General features: G+C 31.2%; 1 long non-coding RNA gene across 7 annotated transcripts; it reads left to right on the top strand.

Moving 5' to 3' along the window:
* Nucleotides 1-211: 211 nt before the first annotated feature.
* Nucleotides 212-5,702, top strand: LOC148620955 (uncharacterized). 7 transcript variants are annotated; one of them, XR_015921045.1, is made up of 5 exons: nt 215-448; nt 1,130-1,258; nt 2,078-2,215; nt 4,880-4,950; nt 5,436-5,701. It is a non-coding gene; the product is annotated as an uncharacterized LOC148620955 (long non-coding RNA). The 7 variants fall into 7 exon arrangements; XR_015921043.1 differs by having other exon boundaries at nt 216-448; nt 4,880-5,016; XR_015921044.1 differs by having other exon boundaries at nt 216-448; nt 4,880-4,958.
* Nucleotides 5,703-7,620: the final 1,918 nt, after the last annotated feature.

The following is a 7,620-nucleotide window of genomic DNA, read 5'->3' on the forward strand; positions in this document are numbered from 1 at the left end:
GTTAATGAATCGATTCCGGTGCTACATGTACGGTCAAATAAGCATTCCTATGCAAGTTGAAAGGCGTATTAATTATCCTGAAAAGTGATGAATAAATAGCAGAAACTTACCATTTTCTGACAACATGTTCGGGTTTGTCTTGTTTTTTGTTCAACCGTGTTAGCGATATGTACCGTGTTAATGATATCGCGTTAACCCGGGTGTTGAAATGTGGAAAGGGAGGAAAATTTTAAATGTTAATAGTCGCCCATTATTTCTTAGTTTTATTTATTTTTCATATAGATTTTTTAAAATATTTCTTATATTTTATTACATAACCAGAGTAAAAAATAAACGTTATGTATTTTGAATTTCATAAATGTGAATAATTGTTTCTTTGCAGAATGTTAGTAAAAGCTACATATAATTTATACATTGTAAAGGCAATGTGTGGAACCGTATATAAAAGGTATGAATATCAGATTCTTTATCACTGACTGACGTTCAGCCATTGACTACTATCGCTTAAATGAAAGAGTAATCAAGGGAACCATGCTTTTAGCGGAAATCAAAAGAAAACAATCCAAGGAAAAAGCCCAAACATGAAAAACAGATATACACAACAAAGAACATAAAGTAACTAAAATCATACTTTCAAAGTAACAAAAGCAAAATGAACAACTCCAAGGTCTCCACTAAAAACTGTAAGCATGGACCAGGTGCACTGGTAGGGTAAGCGTCCTCTGCTTTTCTAGAAACACCCGCCGAGTTGCTCATAAAAAGTCAAGTCCGGGGTAGACGTAAAATGAAAGGAAAACTATGACATGATGAACAAATCAGTTTTCATGGTGCAAATGGATACATCGTAACGATCCACGAGTTCATGGTGGCGACCATAAAACTTCTGTAGTGATGACTTCAATCTTGTAGCAACTTAGCCCTGTTCCAGAAGCCTAACTGTAAGAAGTCTAGCGCGATACAAAAAAGAACTTATGACATAGACATGCAGTTGACATCTCAATTAATGTGATCTGCCTATAAATTCATGGATTTAAGCATGATACAGATAATCCCGCTCAAGATGCATTGTACAGTGTTAAAACGTTTAAAACTAGTGTTTTTGACAGGGGTATTTCGTGAAATTTTGTAGATATGTATATCTATGCAGAATAGACTCGGCGAATGACTACATTGGTACTAAATTATTTCACGAAGGAAGAATATCACACGAGACTGATAACGGTGATCTAGTGCATAAATACCACCTCAACTGCAATCAGTATGTGTTATATTATACTGAATATCATTTAGATAGTGTTAAGACAATTCTCAAGAATTTGTCAGGATGTATTTTCCGAAAATTATATTTTGATTTTTTTTTCGGACAAACATGTAATGTAGGCAGCTGGGGATTTAGACGAACAAACGTGTACATGTAGTTTTATAGGAAAGTATCAACTGTAAATGAAACGAAACTCTAAAGAGAAAATAGTGTAACAAAAAGCGTCATCAAATCAAATAACGTAACATAGAATAATTTTTACTTAGAAAACGTTATTGAACATTCATTTGATTTTAGGGAGAGCTAGCTAGTTGCGCGTTTACTTTTTCATATTTCAAATTATAATTTTGTATTGTTTGTAAATGTAGGAACAATATCAATACCATAACTCAGTTCCAATCTTATAGTTGAAATGTATCAAAAATAATACTTTAGACACACGTTTAATTTCAATGCTATATCTCAAGTCTCTATATGGCAAGCCGTTGTAGAATTTATTCCCCATTTATTGATACTAATAAATGAATTATTGATATTAAGGATTAATTATTGATATCAATAAATTGGCATTTATTGATATTTATTAACCTGTTCATAAATATATATTAATATCAATAAATGATTTATCAACTTGTTAATAAATATTTATCAACATGTTGATAATTAATTATTTATATCAATAAATTGTTCAATTTATTAACATGTTATTAAATCATTTATTGATATCAATAAATAGCTGAATTAATAACGTGTTGTTAAAGAGGGCGCCACATACGCTCTTTAATCGTGTTTGTAATTCTTATTATCATTTACAAGGTAAGCAAGCGCACGGAAGATTAAGTTTAAAATGCGAAGTTTTCCAGTTGTTATTGTTTACAATGTTAGTCTGAGGCAGAAGATTACAATCAAATCAAAGTATGGCAGAGAGTTTCAAAGCTGATCGACCTAATACAGGTATGTTGGATCTTGATCACGCTGAACGAAGGTTAAAAATGTTTAGTAATACAAGTCAAAGGCGGAGGGGAGCAATTTTAAGCATTGGCATTTGTTTCATATAAAAAATGGTGGTAACGAAGACGAGGTGACCACCAATCAGGGGCTTCTCTGGCTTTCAAAATTCTGCCGCCAGAAAAATCACCAGCTGCCAGTTTATTCGCCAATTTTCAGAAATTAATGCCAAAATGGTTGCCATAAAATGTTTTTAAAATATGTTAATATCCCCTTCATTCATGACATACATGTATCCAGGATTCATTCTTGGTGCACGTACATTTGTACATGTTTAAAGAAGGTTTTAAGCTCTAGTCTAAGTTAGGATGTAAAACCATTAGTCACTTTTTGTATGCAAAATATTAAAGTACTACTGCATATTTTTTATTGTTTTGGTTTAAATAATGATAAAGCATAAACCACGTTATTAATGCATTTCACCCTTTTTTCCTAAATACTTTATTTTCTTCTCACCACATATTATATTCTTCAACATGTGAGTGTACAATAGAACATGTGCTAACCAAATTGTCATTTTAATAAGGAGACAGATTTTGTTTAAGCTATGCTCATCATCATCATAATCATAATCTTTATTTCCTCTTTACAGAGATTTACATTCAATAAACATGGTATAAGTATACAACAAATATATATTCAAAACATTATGATCATACACACAAAAAAAAAATTCGTTTTGAAAAGATGAGTCAGTTTCAACTCGCATATTAATGTACATGCACCATTCATGCAAATGTCCATGACGACTGTAAGGTTATGAAGGGAATAGCCGTGATAGTATATATGTAATGCTCATGGGAAAATATATATCAATGAATGCCGATGAAGACTTCAAGTCATTTATAATAAGATATGAATACTCTCCGTAAAGACCAATATTCGTTATGGAAACAAAAGTTTTGAAAATTTAAGACTTGAAAGTTTATAAGGACTAGTTGAATGAATAATTTAATGAATTAATAAGTTTAAAGATAGAGAAAAAGACAAAAATATATATTATAATCACAAAATGTATGTACAATACAGCACAGTTTAATATAAATTTATTCTAACTGACATTTTAAAATTATTCACTCTGAAAGATATGAAATGTTCATGAGTCTTAGAAAATGAAATGACAATCTCAAAAATTCCTCTTTTGTTGAGTCACTAAATTTGTCATCAGGGAGAACTTTACCCATCGTTGTTTAAAGTAGTATTTCGCTTTCAAGGTTGTCAAGATAAACAAACAGATTAACGTCTTTGTCAATTACTTTGTTCCAGAACGCATTCCGTAATGGTTCAGTGTACGAACATTCAATAACACTGTGATATATTGTGTCGTGGTGGCAATTGTCACATTTCGCACAAAGTTTATGTTGCTGTTGAGGTGGACATGTAATCATTTTTGACACATAGAATGAATCTCGTAGTTCAGAAGCCGTCTTTGGAATAGTCCAAACAGGTCCAGGGACATATTTGTTTTGGATTTCTTTGAATCTTATAAAATCATTATCATTGTTCATTCGGGATTGCAAATCGCTAGTTTCAAAGGTATATATTGCATGGCTGAGAGTGTTCTTCCATACGGTTTTACTCGGGAATGTATACTTGAAAACATAGATCATTGTGGATTGTTAATATCCTTTGATACTTCTAATAACTTCACCTTTTGTAAAGAAAAGGCTCACAACAGTGATTTTACCCTGAAGTGTCAGCTTACATATATAATAATACCATAGGGCTTAACTATAATGAACAATCTATGCTAAGATACCTAAAGTTTGAAAATGACCTATCAAGTTTTATGTCATGGCATAAGATCAAATTTGAAAACTTTTTACTACCTACCCATAGCACTTTAGTCTTCGAGGTGTTCGTTCTTAGCCCAGATATCAAAGCAAAATAATAACATTTTAGTGATTCTCTTAAAGATGAAACTCAACCATCTAGAAATAAAAATGTATCAACTTCATATTGGCTTAAGTGTGGTTTTACAGTTAGCCACATGTACAAATGTACTCCTTATGTTAATTTCAGCTTCATAGCTAACAGTTCAACTCCAATTATAAACAAGTAAGGTGAGAGAAGGTCACGTTGACGACATCCGCTTTCTAATTCAAAGAAATTTGATAAGTGTCCATTATTTATCACACAACTTTTTTTGCCCCTTGATAAAATATTGACCTAGTTGCAAAGAGATTCACTAGAATTAAAATTTTGATGTGTTTTTTTTAATGAAATCCCATTCAGTTGAATCAAAAGCCTTCGCAAAATCGATGAGTAACAATAGACATTCCTCCTTATTTTATTCTGAATAATGCATCAGGTCATTAAGTAATCTGTTATTCTCTCAAGACATTTGAAGGGGGCAAAAAAACTCAATACCTCATTATACTACTATAAAACATTAATATCATATTTTTGTTTTTATCAACGTTACATTATCAAGGTTTCTGTTTCATTGTTTTTGTTCTATACGTGTATGTACAATGTACATGTATTTGCATTGATTGATGTACACTATCTGCATATGTGTAATTATATTCAGATTGTACTTCTCAGTCAAACACAAGCCCAAGTATTTTATACATGAAGGAACTGTTAAATCCTTGTTTTAACTTTCAGGATGAAGGCTGTGAAGTGTAGAATAAGTTCAGGGAGATGATTTAGTGGCATAAGCCAGAAGGAACACACAAGTACAATAGTCAGCAATTAAGTTGATACATTTTTTAACATTTTTCCCTTCTTCTAAGTATAAAAATGTAAGAATTTTAAAAAGTTTTGGTAAAAATACACCACTTTCTTTAATACAGCTTTATGGAATAATACGGAATACATTTACCACCTACTTTCTCTAAATTAAAGTGTAGAGAAAATAATAGACTAGAATTAGAAAATCATATAAGACATTTGAAGTGACTAAGCAGTCAAAAAACACTGGACTCAGCTTCTCCAAGTAGTATGGATGTACATGCAAAAAACTGTTTTGGTGTGAAACAAGCAATCATACCCACAAATATTGAGCATACTGTATATGTCTGTAGTACGTACATGTATCATCTTTCCAGAATGAATTTTGAATTTTGGAAATATGCTCCAGTGCATGTACTGAATTACAATGAACATTATATTTATATATATTAATGAAAATGATCATTTTTATTATGTTTTACATTTTTAGGCAGTACTTGTCTTTGCAGTCATTGTGATAGGGGGATAGACCAAATTAGGGCTAGTGTACACTGGCTGTGAATGGCAATTACAACACATGATAAAAAAATATGGAATGTTAATGTATATGAAATATGAACAAAATTGTTGTTTCCTTGAGTTAGAAATAACATTGAAGTTGATGATAATTAAGTAATAAGGAGCATATAAGTTAAAGCATGTACATGTATCAAATGTAACTACAAGTTTTAAAAGAAGAATTTGAATGTATCTTTTATGAATTGTAAATAAATCTTGTTTACATGTATTTTTGTCATTAATATCAGAAAAAAGGGCAGAAGCCGTGTTTTCATTAAGAACAGGCTGGAGGCCAATTTGCATGGTTTAAACACCTGTCTGGTCGGTTCAAGTGGACTCTATTACATATCATTCAATTAAAAAGGAGCCCGAAGATAATCCCATTTCCTTTTTAAAGTATGGGTTATTGTTATAAATGGTTAATACTGAACTCTTTGTTTTATTTTTTAAATTCACCTGATAACGAAGGACATTTAAAAAAAATCAATTTAAGTCACAATTATTGAAACAAATATCCTTAGATACACGATAGTCTCAACTTACTGCATTTCTCAGTTGCTCAAGTGCTACACATTATTCCATAGATATCTATGTGTCCCGTAAAAAATCGCTTAGTTTCTGGATACATAGTTCCAAAGACAGGTACGTGAACATATCCATAAACGATAAAGCCTTAGAATATAATTTCAACAATGGTGTCTAGTACAGGAACATTAGCCATGCATTATAAAAACACACAAATGGCCAAAATAGACAATCATTATTGACCATTTGTTAATCTTTAATCAACCTACTGAACAGTAAGCCGACTCTGTTTGGGACAATTGTACTTTACAAGATCCCAACTTACTAGGAAGTTTTCAAATAGAGGCGACACGTATTATATCTATTCTAAGACAAACTACATCACTCCGAAAATTATACTTAGAACTTGATCTTGAAAAGCTCAGTGAAAGAAGAAGTGGCAAAAAACTTGCGATTTTTTTTTTTACAAAAATGTGTATAATTACGTCCCTTGTTATCTGTGCGATATTATCCTTGGACCTTTTTTTTACTTATTTGCAGAATTAAACAAACTGCTGTTAAACTCAAATTCAGCATTTGAGTAACCGGTAAAAATCCAAAGCTGGTATTGTTGGCTTGATGTATATTTCAATATTTGTTCATAACACGAATAATAGAAACAAAGTATGGAAAATCTGACAAATACAAGAAAGAAAGAAATGCATATGATATACATCTAGTTGGATTAACATAGAAACTTACGGCGGTGGTGATTCAATTGTGCCAAAAAAAAATCGTAGTAAGAATATGCGATAGGTGTCAAAATAAAGTGCAAATAGACATCATAGAAAGAGTGGTTGTAAATAATTACAGTATAATTTGGGATTTAATATTAAATATTGTGCTGTCTTACACAACCCAACATTTGGCCAATTATGTTAACAGCCAGGTAAACCAAAGTTCAACACTGAATCAGTCATCAAACGTTAATACAGTCAAAAGCTGAGAACATAAAAGATACAGCCATAACTTTTAGGCAAATAATTAAAGCAAAGTTAAACAAAATATCGAAATTTTTTTATCAGTTTATGGTAAACTGGCGTTCCGTAAATTTTCCTCTAACTATAGAAGTTCACATGAAATGTCACAAATCAAGTTTTTTCCGTAAATTAATAGTATATTTTAGTTTGAGCTTTTCGATCATTAACAGTATTCACTAATATGAAGTTTCAAAGACAAAATTCTACTTATTTTCCGTATTAAGGCGCTACACTGTAGACTGTATATCTGATTTTATTAATAATAGAATAATTATGTAAGAACATATATTTGATAATAACCACTATTAAAGTAAAGCATGAAGTAAATGAAACAAAATGATAAAAGCTCTTCGACATTTACGTACGTATATACTCCACGTGTTTAATGGTGTAATTAGGTTTCACAGGTAGCCAGGTGTATGCTAGTATGTTAGGTCACATAGCTTTTATACCTTGGTCATATAGATACTTTCGTGTTTGTAGAAGGGAACCACTTCTGGAAAATATATACTAAGATAGTTCTTAATCATTCTTGTTCATAAGAAAATTCAAGATTTGTGGAATTCATACTCA

This window comes from Perna viridis, chromosome 3 (genome assembly GCF_037379345.1).
Source record: "Perna viridis isolate PV_CMFRI_1.1 ecotype Kerala chromosome 3, ASM3737934v1, whole genome shotgun sequence".
NCBI classification, from domain to species: Eukaryota; Metazoa; Mollusca; class Bivalvia; order Mytilida; family Mytilidae; genus Perna; species Perna viridis.